We start from the raw sequence: 14,114 nt of genomic DNA on the forward strand, positions 1-14,114 counted from the left end.
TGACCCTCACTGATAAGAAATTCCCCTTTTTATCTCTTTCCTGCTCTCAGAAGCCATTTTCTGCTAGGAAAGTGTTTTATAGTTGGAATATCTTATCAGTAAATAAATCATTCTGAGCATGATTTGCCTTCCTCACCACCCTAGCGTTCAATAGTTGCAGGCACGCGTCCGCGGGGGGGAAATTTTTGTTTACAATTTGTTTCATATAGTGTAGCTAGCACTAGGCTAGCTACACATGTGCCCCAAGCCCCCCGGAACCGCTCTGATCCCCCCCGATCGCTGCTGGCTATATTTACCTAGCCGCGATCCCGCGAGAACCGCAACTTCCCCGAACAGCTTGGACATGACGTCATCGACGTCCTGATCCTCCCCAGAGCGATGCCTGGAGGCTATTGGGGAGGTTGCGCCATTGCGGGTTCCGGGGGGAGGTATGTATAAGGGTGGCGATCGGGGGGGGGGGGGATTAGAGCATGCCGGCGGCGATCAGTGGCAACATGCAGCTAGCCAAGTGTTAGCTATATGATATGAGACCATTTTTATTTAAAAAAAACAAAAAAAAAAACACCCGGGGCCATGCGATCCCCTGCGGCGGTATGGATGAGCTGAGCTTGTTCATACCGCTCAGGTGGTTAAAACAGAAGGGATTCATGATAATTCAGCTTTAAAGAGAAACTGTATTGTTAAAATCACACAAAAGTAAACATACCAGTGCGTTAGGGGACATCTCCTATTACCCTCTGTCACAATTTCGCCGCTCCTCGCCGCATTAAAAGTGGTTGAAAACAGTTTTAAAAAGTTTGTTTATAAACAAACAAAATGGCCACCAAAACAGGAAGTAGGTTGATGTACAGTATGTCCACACATAGAAAATACATCCATACACAAGCAGGCTGTATACAGCCTTCCTTTTGAATCTCAAGAGATCATTTGTGTGTATCTTTCCCCCTGCAGTTCTCATGCACTGAAGTTTCAGGCTGCTTGTTTTTCTCCTGCAAACAGCTTTGCCCTTGTCTGTAATTCTTCAGTATGTGAAAGCCCAGCCAGCTCAGAGGACGATTTATCCAGCTTGTAAAAGATAAGAGAGAAGAGAGAAGCTGCACTAATCTAAATAACACACAGGCAGTGTGCATAGAGGGGCCTGGAAGGGGGAGTTTATAGCAGAACCACAACACTGAAGAACTTGGCAGCCTTCCAGACACAGGCCGACAAGTCTGACAGGGGAAAGATACATTGATTTATTACAGAGACTGTCATAGTAGAAAGTGTTGCAGTTAGCCAGAACACATTAGAATAGCTTTTGGAACTTGTAGGATTATAAAAAACAGGATGCAATTTTTGTTACGGAGTCTCTTTAAGGCCTGGAACCCACTGCAAATCACTAGCATTTTTAATTAGCGTTTTGTAAGCAATTTTTTTTTAGCATTTTCCGGTTGTGATTTTAAAAAGTGTCATTTTTTTGGCAACGATTGTGATTGCGATTTGCGTTTAGCGATTTTAATTCTGATTGGTCCTTTCAGTTTATTATATATTTTTTTTTGGTCTTACAGTTTGCAGTAATCTAAAATCACTCACAAATCGCTATGTGTAGTTATTCATGAACGATTTGCCAGCGCTTTAATACTTTACATTGAATCACAAACGCTCCCAAAATGCTACACATCCTGCGGTTGTGATTTTGCTAATCGCAGTCGCTACTGTGGAATTTGTAACATTTGTATACATTGGCCGGGCATTTAAGGAAATCCCTACCGATTTAATGCGCTCCCTAAACACTCAAAGTGCTGTAGAGGGTTCCAGCCCTGAAGAGGGGCTGTAGTGAAAATAGCATCATGCTTTTTCATTGCTTGGTGTTTGACCATTGTATAATCTCCCCTCTCCGATTTCTCACAGGTGGTGTCATCTTTACTCTTGTCATCTCTGCAGAGTGTTTGTAGTTCTAAAGCCAGTAGAGAAGATCTCTGACCTCCCAGAATGTTTTTTTTGGGGGGAGGGGGGATTCTGCATATAACAGCCTAGGCCACGCCTCAGGTGTGTGTGTGTGTGTGTGTGTGTGTGTGTGTGTGTGTGTGTACAGTGTATGTGTGTACAGTGTGTGTGTGTGCGTGTGTGTACAGTGTGTGTGTGTGTGTACAGTGTGTGTGTGTGTGTGTGTGTACAGTGTGTGTGTGTGTGTGTGTGTACAGTGTGTGCAGTGTGTGTGTGTGTACAGTGTGTGTATAGTGTGGTGTGTATGTGTGTGTTAGTGGGCTTTATAGAGGTGTGTGTGTGTGTGTGTGTGTGTGTGTGTGTGTGTGTGTGTGTGTGTGTGTGTGTGTGTGTACAGTGTGTGTGTGTGTACAGTGTGTGTGTGTGTGTGTGTGTGTGTACAGTGTGTGTGTACAGTGTGTGTGTACAGTGTGTGTGTGTGTGTGTGTGTGTGTACAATGTGTGTGTGTGTGTGTGTGTACAATGTGTGTGTGTGTGTGTGTGTGTGTACAGTGTGTGTGTACAGTGTGTGTGTGTGTGTGTGTGTGTGTGTGTGTGTGTGTGTGTGTGTGTGTGTGTGTGTGTGTGTGTGTGTGTGTGTGTGTGTACAGTGTGTGTGTGTGTGTGTGTGTGTGTACAGTGTGTGTGTGTACAGTGTGTGTGTACAGTGTGTGTGTGTACAGTGTGTGTGTGTGTACAGTGTGTGTGTGTGTGTGTGTACAGTGTGTGTGTGTGTGTGTGTACAGTGTGTGTGTGTGTGTGTACAGTGTGTGTGTGTGTGTGTGTGTGTGTGTGTGTGTGTGTGTGTGTGTGTGTGTGTGTGTGTGTGTGTGTGTGTGTGTGTGTGTGTGTGTGTACTGGACTGGGAAGTGGGCGGGATTATGGAGGGGTTTCTTGTGGTAGAATTGGAAGTGAAAGGAACTTTGATAAAATGTGAAATTCCTCCCATTCTTTGTCATTGAACATGCCGCAATCCTGCCTCCCCTGCCTGTTCATCCCGTATCTCACCAATGGCCCACACACCTGCAGATCAGCAGCCCAATCGTTTATGTAAAAAGCATCCACCCCTGGTGACCAGTTACAGACTATCTCTGGAACGTGAAATCCTGCGTTTTCTACGGTTCGCTGTACAATGGTGCGCGGCCAATTCTAATCGTTTATTATCCAGATTGGGATACGGGGCAGTTACGCCGGCCACACACTTGCAGATTTGAATGCGATCTTCTGAAACTAATATTTTAAAAACAGAAGCTAAACAATCCTATTTTTTTATTTTTTTAATGCTTCATTTGTTCTAAAGGTTTCAGTTCTATAGTTGATAAAATTATGACATTTGATTGGAAGTAATCATCATTAATCAACCATTTAAAATGTGTAAGTTCGATTCAACATTTTTTGAAGGTATCATTAAACCATCGGACACCGCATGTCTGACGAGCGTTAAGGCGGGGTCACACCAAAACTCACTAAGCACAATCACAAATGATTTGTAGAAGCGATTGCCGTCACGCGTCGAATGATTTTCTATTTATGTCTAGCGATTTTGGAGCGTTTTGTAGTTCTTGAGGCAAAACAGAAACAGGAAGTACACTTTGACCTGGAAACAAACAGCTTTTGGGACAAAACGCTTTGAAAATTGCTCTCTCACCAATTTTTAAAGTTATTTTATACTTTTTCTATAAACCACATTTTATTATTCTTATTATATAGTGCTGACATCTTCTGCAGCACTTTACAGAGTACATAGTCATGCCACTGACTGTCCTCAGAGGAGCTCACTATCTAATACCTACCATAGTCATAGCCTAATGTCCTACCATATTATTATTATGTATTTATATAGCACTGACATCTTCTGCAGCACATTACAGAGTACATAGTCATGTCACTGACTGTCCTCAGAGGATCTCACAATCTAATCCTACCATACTCATGGTATAATGTCCTACCATATTATTATTATGTATTTATATAGCACTGACATCTCCTGCAGCACTGTACAGAGTACATAGTCATCTCACTGACTGTCCTCAGAGGAGCTCACACTCTAATCCTACCATAGTCATAGTCTAATGTCCTACCATATTATTATTATTATGTATTTATATAGCACTGACATCTCCTGCAGCACATTACATAGTACATAGTCATGTCACTGACTGTCCTCAGAGGAGCTCACAATCTAATCCTACCATAGTCATAGTCATATGTCCTACCATATTATTATTATGTATTTATATAGCACTGACATCTCCTGCAGCACTGTACAGAGTACATAGTCATGTCACTGACTGTCCTCAGAGGAGCTCACACTCTAATCCTACCATAGTCATAGTCTAATGTCCTACCATATTATTATTATTATTATTATTATGTATTTATATAGCACTGACATCTTCTGCAGCACATTACATAGTACATAGTCATGTCACTGACTGTCCTCAGAGGAGCTCACAATCTAATCCTACCATAGTCATGGTATAATGTCCTACCATATTATTATTATGTATTTATATAGCACTGACATCTCCTGCAGCACATTACAGAGTACATAGTCATGTCACTGACTGTCCTCAGAGGAGCTCACACTCTAACCCTACCATAGTCATAGTCTAATGTCCTACCATATTATTATTATGTATTTATATAGCACTGACATCTCCTGCAGCACATTACATAGTACATAGTCATGTCACTGACTGTCCTCAGAGGAGCTCACAATCTAATCCTACCATAGTCATAGTATAATGTCCTACCATATTATTATTATGTATTTATATAGCACTGACATCTTCTGCAGCACATTACAGAGTACATAGTCATGTCACTGACTGTCCTCAGAGGAGCTCACAATCTAATCCTACCATAGTCATAGTATAATGTCCTACCATATTATTATTATGTATTTATATAGCACTGACATCTCCTGCAGCACTGTACAGAGTACATAGTCATGTCACTGACTGTCCTCAGAGGAGCTCACACTCTAATCCTACCATAGTCATAGTGTAATGTCCTACCATATTATTATTATGTATTTATATAGCACTGACATCTTCTGCAGCACATTACAGAGTACATAGTCATGTCACTGACTGTCCTCAGAGGAGCTCACACTCTAATCCTACCATAGTTATATTTCTATGTACTGTACGAATGTAAGCATTATATGTATTGTAGTCTAAGGCCAATTTAAAGGAAAGGATGGGGACACAACAAAAAAACATACATACCTGGGCCCTCCTCCAGCCCCCTCCGGCCTGATCGCTCCCACACCTTCCTGTTCTGACCCCCGGTTTGCCCTTCGGTGCGGGGCCAACTGCCCATGCGTGGCCTGGCTACACACTCCCGTCGTGTTCACGTCGACCTAGTGAGGTCATATTTTTGTTCTTGACTTTTTACCAGATAACTGTGAGATCCAGAGAAAGTGAGAGGAAGTCACCCAGGATCCCAGAAAGCAATAAAAGCCTATGAGAGCCTCTACCCTTCCTTGCTGTGTTCACACTGTGATACTGCCTCGGGTGTAGTCCGTTGTGAAATATAAATAGTGCAGATAATAAAGGTCACACAAAGACGTGGGATGTCGCATGCAAACCGGTTTCCAGTCGCCAAAAATGAAAACTGCGTAATATAAACAGAACGTATGACTATAAACTAACTAATCAAGAGGTTATCTACAGCGAAAACTGCTAGTCTGAAGGCTCAGCGGCTCCAGAGATTGGAGGGAGCTTCTCCGTTGCTCAGTTTAGCCACAGGTCACGTAGTGAGGTCAGAGGGCGGAGCTTTCTCCTGACTCCGAGGGACTTGCTCCTGACACTCTTACTGACAGTAGTATCTTTCCTGATGTCGACGGTCTGATCACATAAATGATGCCTGAAGTGAAAAGGATATGAGGCCGCCATATTTATTTCCTTTTAAACAATACAGATTGCCTGGCAGTCCTGCTGATCCTCTGCCTCTGTTTTTAGCCACAGCCCCTGAACAAGCATGCAAATCAGGTGCTCTGACTGAAGTGTGACTGGATTAGCTGCATGCTTGTTTCAGGTGTATGATTCAGACACTACTGCAGCCAAATAGATCAGCAGAGCTGCCAGGCAACTGGTATTGTTTAACAGGAAATAAACATGGCAGCTTCCATATCCCTCTCCTTTAGACTTGTCCACTTTGATGTAATTTGACAGTGATGCGTCGGCCCCGCAAGCTGCTGATTTCAGAAAACTTTGCAACCACTGCTTGGGTCATATCAGAACATTGTGGGGTGGCTGAGGGCAGTGGCATAGCTAAGTAGTTGTGGGCCCCGATGCAAGTTTTACATTGGGGCCCCCCATGCTATCTACATAACAACTGCTACGGCGCACCAAAACCTGCCAATGGCAACTACACTGTCAGAGGTGCAAGAAGGGGATGGGGAACAGTTTGTTACTGATTACCCCCAAGCACTCTATACATAGCAATCCCTGCCAATGGCAACTACACTGTCAGAGGTGCAAGAAGGGGATGGGGAACAGTTTGTTACTGATTACCCCCAAGCACTCTATACATAGCAATCCCTGCTAATGGCAGCTACAGTGTCAGAGGTGCAAGAAGGGGATGGGGAACAGCTTGTTACTGATTACCCCCCAAGCACTCTATACATAGCAATCCCTGCCAATGGCAACTACAGTGTCAGAGGTGCAAGAAGGGGATGGGGAGCAGCTTGTTACTGATTACCCCCCAAGCACTCTATACATAGCAATCCCTGCCAATGGCAACTACAGTGTCAGAGGTGCAAGAAGGGGATGGGGAGCAGCTTGTTACTGATTACCCCCAAGCACTCTATACATAGCAATCCCTGCCAATGGCAGCCACAGTGTCAGAGATACAAGAAGGGGATGGGGAGCAGCGTGTTACTGATTACCCCCAAGCACTCTATACATAGCAATCCCTGCCAATGGCAACTACAGTGTCAGAGGTGCAAGAAGGGGATGGGGAACAGCTTGTTACTGATTACCCCCCAAGCACTCTATACATAGCAATCCCTGCCAATGGCAACTACAGTGTCAGAGGAGCAAGAAGGGGATGGGGAGCAGCTTGTTACTGATTACCCCCAAGCACTTTATACATAGCAATCCTTGCCAATGGCAACTACAGTGTCAGAGCTGCAAGAAGGGGAGGGGGAGCAGCTTGTTACTGATTACCCCCAAGCACTCTATACATAGCAATCCCTGCCAATGGCAACTACAGTGTCAGAGGAGCAAGAAGAGGATGGGGAGCAGCTTGTTACTGATTACCCCCCAAGCACTCTATACATAGCAATCCCTGCCAATGGCAACTACAGTGTCAGAGGTGCAAGAAGGGGATGGGGAGCAGCTTGTTACTGATTACCCCCAAGCACTCTATACATAGCAATCCCTGCCAATGGCAACTACAGTGTCAGAGGTGCAGGAAGGGGATGGGGAGCAGCTTGTTACTGATTACCCCCAAGCACTCTATACACAGCAATCCCTGATCAATGGCAACTACAGTGTCAGAGGTGCTAGAAGGGGATGGGGAGCAGTGTGTTACTGATTACCCCCAAGCACTCTATACATAGCAATCCCTGCCAATGGCAACTACAGTGTCAGAGGTGCAAGAAGGGAATGGGGAGCAGCTTGTTACTGATTACCCCCAAGCACTCTATACACAGCAATCCCTGCCAATGGCAACTACAGTGTCAGAGGTGCAAGAAGGGGATGGGGAGCAGCTTGTTACTGATTACCCCCAAGCACTCTATACATAGCAATCCCTGCCAATGGCAACTACAGTGTCAGAGGTGCAAGAAGGGGATGGGGAGCAGCTTGTTACTGATTACCCCCAAGCACTCTATACATAGCAATCCCTGCCAATGGCAACTGCAGTGTCAGAGGTGCAAGAAGGGGGATGGGGAACAGTTTGTTAATGATTACCACTATTCATAGTATCTATAGAAGTGATTATTACCAGCACAGGACCAATAGAGAGCTAATACTGTAGTTGAGGGAGGGCCCTTTGGGGCCCCTCTGGCCCAAGGGCCCCGATGTGGTGGCTACCTCTGCACCCCCCTATTGCTATGCCCCTGGCTGAAGGGTTAGTGTCTCCATGCTTAGACTTTTTTCCTTTTGTAACTAAATCCACCCAATCTTCCGGTTACTAAAGATAAATTCTCACCGCAAATATGTGTGTTGTGCAGTGGTCTTTGTGCAATACTCACTATGTGCTGATATGACCCAGGGTGGAAGTGTACATCTGTGTTGCCCAAATTCCAAAGCTTTAAATAAATAAGTTAAAATAAAAGTAACAATGATCGTACTGGCAATAATGTTACTGACATGGAGGGGGGCAAAGAACTTCCACAGATCTCACGGGCACCCCCAAGACACTGATCTGTGGATTTGGGGTGGAGCAGCGCTGTACAGAATACGACAGCAACAAAATGTGTGCCAAAAACTACAACCTACCACCACATGTCCTATTTAGGTGGGGGGAAAAAATCAAATTTCTTAGTTGCAAAATTCTTACATCAATTAAAATAAAGATCCGTCAAATGAGCAGCATTATTAAAGTAACATACTGTACAAAAAATACACAAAACACCAGGAATAGCAAAATACAGAATTATACCAGCGCTGCGTAATATGTTGGCGCTTTATAAATACAATAAATAAATAAATAATAAATAAATTATACAAACAACACAAATACAAACTACCAACACCGTTGCCTCAAACATTTGTGGCTTACAAACTTTTACAAACTATAATAATTAAAGTGCCAACTTTTCCATCTATTGTCATTTCTCCAGACCGATACACCATTCCACCGTATAAGGCCTGGTACACACATCCAATTTTAATAGGCCAATCTTTCCTCTTCCATGCAGTATAAGAGATTACCTACACAATCTGCAAAATCTGTTGGTGCTCCTACTACATGGGGGGGTGATGGCATTGGCCAATCAAAATTGGATGTCTGTACCAAGCAGTAAGCCTGATACACACTTTCAATTATGATTGGCCAATCACTGACCAGGATTGGCCAATCACTGACCAATCTTATCACCTCCATGTGGTACACAATCTGTTCATGGTATTCAATATCTATTGACCCTCATAGTACAAGATGGTAAAATTGGTCCATGATTGGCCAATCATAACTGACAGTGAGTACCGGGCTTTCGGGTACCAAATAGCGACTAAAGATACAATATTGATTGTACAAATCCATTTAGTAGAAGGGCAAAGTTAGTGAATTTGAATGGATACTTCGGGTATTCCTTCATATTACACAAAAGTGGTAAGATTGTACAATTAAGATTGTATGGTTAGTGGGCAACATTATTCAGACCATATCATACAATCGGATTGGGGCATGTATGGGTGCCAGGCAGGGATGGCACATTCTGCACCTGCCTAGACCCCAGACTTACCTCCAGCAGGAGCTCTCTGCACTGGGGTCATCCAGCAAGAATAGGATAATCCATCAAGTTATAGGTAAATCCAAAATCCAGCGACAGTCCCCCCCAATACATCCAGCAGGGCGCCCCCATGTGTGTAATTCCCAATGCATCCGGCAAGGCGCCCCCATGCGTGTCATTCCAGCGAGTATCCCTGTAGTTTCCCATAGACTGAACTGAGGCTGGCAGAGGTGCTGCTGCGCGTGCTGCTTCTCCCCTCTCTGCAGACAGCTCTGCTCCTCTCCACTGCTAACAGCCGCTGCCTGAGCCCAGGCCACGCCCCTTCCACCAAGGGACCGGCTGACAACTACCAGCCTCCGTGCCTGAGGAATGTGTCCACGCTCCCTTACCCTTCCATTAACCTATTAGTGGCCGGATACAGCTGTTGTGGTTACATTGTATCTGTGGCTGGTATTGTAAAATCAGGAGTCCTTATTCTGCAACCCCAATGCTATCATGGCACCAGGAACAGAGGCAGCACCATCATAAGGACATAAAGGGTTAGGCATGTTGTAGTCAAACAAAACTGAAATTTCAGGTTTGCTCTTAAAGTAGCCAAAATTCACATCTGAATGGCATTTTTCCAAAATCAAGATCACCGCCCATCCCTCAGCCACAAGCGTGGATTTAATTGGCATCACCTTTTTCATGCGTCCACATGCGATAAGTCCTGCATTTTAAATTCAGGCGGCTGGTCTGTTTTTTTTTTAATTATTATTATTATTATTATTATTGTGTCCGATGTGCATTTCATGTTTTAATACAACAAGCCAATAAAAACACAGGGAAAAATATGTTTTACATGAAAAGTTGAACACAATTTTGAAGCTAAATAAATGTTAGCATAAATAAACGTCATTTGTACTCATTGAAAAATTGCAAAATGAAAATTTGAATAGAAAGGCAAAAAAAAAAAAAAAAAAAAGCAAAAATCCACACATGTTCAATTGTGAAATGCCCAGAAAAAACATTTTGTCACTCCAGGCGAGAAAACCTGTGGAGCCCCCACATGAAAATAATCGTAATGCGGCAGCGTTTCACCAGGAAACAATCGTAAAGAGGGCAATATTTCACTACAGAAAGTGAGCACAAAGGGGGACAGACGTATGCACAAAGGGGACAGAAGGAGACACAAAGGGGGACAGAAGTATGCACAAAGGGGACAGAAGGAGACACAAAGGGGGAGAGAAGGAGACACAAAGGGGGACAGAAGGAGACACAAAGGGGGACAGAAGTATGCACAAAGGGGACAGAAGGAGACACAAAGGGGGACAGAAGTATGCACAAAGGGGACAGAAGGAGACACTAAGGGGGACAGAAGTATGCACAAAGGGGACAGAAGGAGACACAAAGGGGGACAGAAGTATGCACAAAGGGGACAGAAGGAGACACAAAGGGGGACAGAAGTATGCACAAAGGGGACAGAAGGAGACACAAAGGGGGACAGAAGTATGCACAAAGGGGACAGAAGGAGGCACAAAAGGGGGACAGAAGATGGCAGAGGGGGGTGTAAGGAGGCACAGGGAGACAGAGGGAGGCAGAGGGGAACAAAAAGAGCCACAGTGAGACAAAAGAAGGCACAAAGGGGCACAGAAGGAAGCACAAGGGGACCAAGGAAGGCGCAGGGGACAGAGGTGGCACAAGGGAACTGAAGAGGCACATGGAGACAGGAGGAGGCAGAGTGGGACTGAAGGAGGAATAAGGGGACAAAGGCAAAGGGAACATAAGGAGGCACAGGGGGACAGGAGGAGGCAGAGTGCGATTGAAGGAGGAACAGGGGCAGAGGTAGCACAGGGGGACTAATAAAGGCAAAGGGGACATAAGGAGGCACAAAGGGGCACAGAAGGAGGCAGAGGTGGCTCAGGGGGACTTAAGGAGGCACAAAGGGAGACAGAAGGACAAACGGGGACAGACATGACACAAGGGGCTGAAGGAGGCACAAGGAGACAAAAGGAGGCACTAAAGGGACAAAAGGAGTCACAAAGGGGGAAAGAAGGATGCACAAGGCACAGAGGTGGCAGCTGCCTGCAACTTACACTAAGTAGATGCAGCAGAAGCAAGTAATAGAACACCCACGGGGTGGGGCTTAGCCTGGGGTGGAGCTTAATGTTGGGGTGGGGTTTAATCCAGCAACATGGTGCCCCCCAGGACCAATGGCACTCCAGGCAATGGCCTGTACTGCCTATGCCAAGAGGCGCCCCTGCCCTTACACACTCTTAGGAGTTCTGGTTCACCATGAGCATACTGGGTAGTCTGTAACTCTGGGTGTTTCAAGTCCTACCTCATAGAGCCACATTAATCCATGCCATGCACTGATAAGGACTAACCAATCCAAACAGGCCCAGATTTACCTCACAGGAGCCTATAGGCACAGATGTCCTGGCACCTTAGACTCCGCCCTCCATGAACCTCCAAACCCTACAGAAGTGTGTTGGCTGTCCCAGCTGTCTGGCTACCTAATACTAAGTAGCTAGAGGTGCTTCCGAATGAAGAGAGATCGCATCAGTGCAACACCGAGAGCAGGGTGAGTAGCCTCTCATTCACGTTTTGCGGGACCCCACATAGGGAAGGAGGGAGGGAGGCACTGAGGAGGGGAGTAAATCGCCTTTCCATCATTAGGCGCCTCTAGGCACGTGCCTACAGGGCCTTATGGTAAATCCGGCTCAGAATCCGAAACAGTCTGTATGCATGTTGGATTATTGTGGCCGTACACAATTAACAAGCTGACACATCATTGCATTCCAGCGATTCTGGAGGTGTGGCTAGCTTACATGGATAACAAAGAGATGATTGGCATACTCAGCAGTAATGCATCGTGGGACACCTCATATGCTCACTCCAATCTGAATCATTGCAAATACCTTCTGTTTTAAGAAGGCACATTTCTGTTTTGCATAGCATTTTAGTAAGAGGGCTTTTTGATCCTTTGTAGCCCCCTTACACAAGGAGTTCTGGCTCACCAGGAGCTTGCTGGGTAATCTGTAACTTGGCTTACTAGAGGATAGAAGTGACCCCAGTGTAGATGGGTTCAAGAAATCACTATAATTTGTATATCATCTCAGCCCCTGATGAGTCTGTCGTGAGGACGAAACGCGTAGGGCGGAGCTAACGTCTGACTCCACCACGCACATGCGAAGCGAAAGGACCGGCCGCCGGTCACTAACAGGAGCGTGAACAGAGAGATTGCGAACGCACAGCCGGAGGGAGAGAGCGGGACGCTGCACGGACCTTGAGACAGCACCCCTAAAACGGATGGGCATCGTACCGTTGTGATGTGCCTTAACCTGCCTGGACGTTTAAGTGTATACCAATTGCTTCCAGAAGCAGGCTTTTTACAATTTTACGGTATGGAATTTTTATTCTTTTTTATTGAGATGCGCTATTGGATTAAAAACAAGCCCCATAAGCGGCTAAGAAGTCTTTCAAAGAGTGTCGTCTGGCCAGGGGCATAACTAGATCCCACCGGGCCCTCCTGCAAAAATTCCCCTGGGGCCCGCTCGGGGCCGCTCTGGGGGGCTGGAGGGGGTCGCAGCATAAGGGGAAAGCTATGCTGCAGTTTGGCGGGGAGGGGGGACGTCCCCCCCCCCCCCCCCCTCACCTTAGGCTCTCCCCTCCAGCTTCAATAAGTGTCCGTGAGCAGCGGCGGCAGATACATACCTTCTGTGCGCTCCAGCGTAGAAGTTTCTCCCTCTAGTCTCTGAAGTGACTTCCTGTTTATACAGGAAGCCGCATCAGAGACTAGTAAGAGGAGCGTCCACGCTGGAACACACAGAAGATATCTATCTGCCGCCGCTGCTCACGGACACTTATTGAAGCTGGAGGGGAGCGCAAGGGGGAGAACCCGAGGTGAGGGGGGAACGTCCCCCTCCCCACCGAACTGCAGCATAGCTTTCCCCTCATGCTGCGACCCCTCCAGCCCCCCCAAAACGGCCCCGAACAAGCCTAGCATGTAACATTATGATATATCCAAGGGAAAAATGAGCTTGCTTAGGGAATTGTAGGATTTCAAAAGCCAACTCACATACATTGGCCAGGAATCAAATCCAGGTCTGGTGCTTGGTAGGCTGCTATCCTAACCATTATACCACCAACACCACATGCTGAAACTTCTTGGAGCAGACTTACTTCCTCCCTCCAAAAGACACACATACATCCCCATAAAATCATTCAACAGCAACTGCATGCACAGTCTTTGCGGTACACAGTCTCTGTGGCACAATTGGTTAGCGCGTTTGGCTGTTAACTGCAAGGTTGGTGGTTGAACCCCACCCAGGCATGGCCTTGCATTTTGTGTTCAACAGTTGTCCGAAGAGATCCCCAGATGCCAGAGCCATGTAGATTCATCTCTCTCTCTCTCTCTAGTAGGGATGGTCACCGCTTTCCGCGGAATTGTATTTTCCACAATTTTAGGCGGAAATTGGTCATTCCGTTCCGTTTGGTCAGAACGGAATTGCTTTTTCAATCCGGCGGAATTCTGAAATTGCCTGTGAAATTCTGCCGGTATCCGTTGATGGTTTTAAGCTGAAAATTCAGTTCAGTGGCATCAAGTCCTAGAGAGAGAAAGAGAGAGCTCATTTTTCTCTTGGGTATATCACAATGGTACATGCTAGGCTGGCTTCAGCATGTAGCATTGTAGTGTGTTGTGTTGTGTTGTGTTGGTGGTATAATGGTTAGGATTGCAGCCTATCGAGCACTAGAC

At 45.8% G+C, this 14,114-nt stretch overlaps 1 long non-coding RNA gene across 1 annotated transcript in view; it reads right to left on the minus strand.

The window, feature by feature from the left end:
- Nucleotides 1–9,627, minus strand: part of LOC137542556 (uncharacterized) — a 208,305-nt gene extending 198,678 nt beyond the window's left edge. The window contains exon 1 of the long non-coding RNA XR_011025451.1: nt 9,389–9,627. This is a non-coding gene — a long non-coding RNA (uncharacterized lncRNA). The remainder of the gene's footprint in view (nt 1–9,388) is intronic.
- Nucleotides 9,628–14,114: the final 4,487 nt, after the last annotated feature.

Source organism: Hyperolius riggenbachi, chromosome 12, assembly GCF_040937935.1.
Source record: "Hyperolius riggenbachi isolate aHypRig1 chromosome 12, aHypRig1.pri, whole genome shotgun sequence".
NCBI lineage: Eukaryota > Metazoa > Chordata > Amphibia > Anura > Hyperoliidae > Hyperolius > Hyperolius riggenbachi.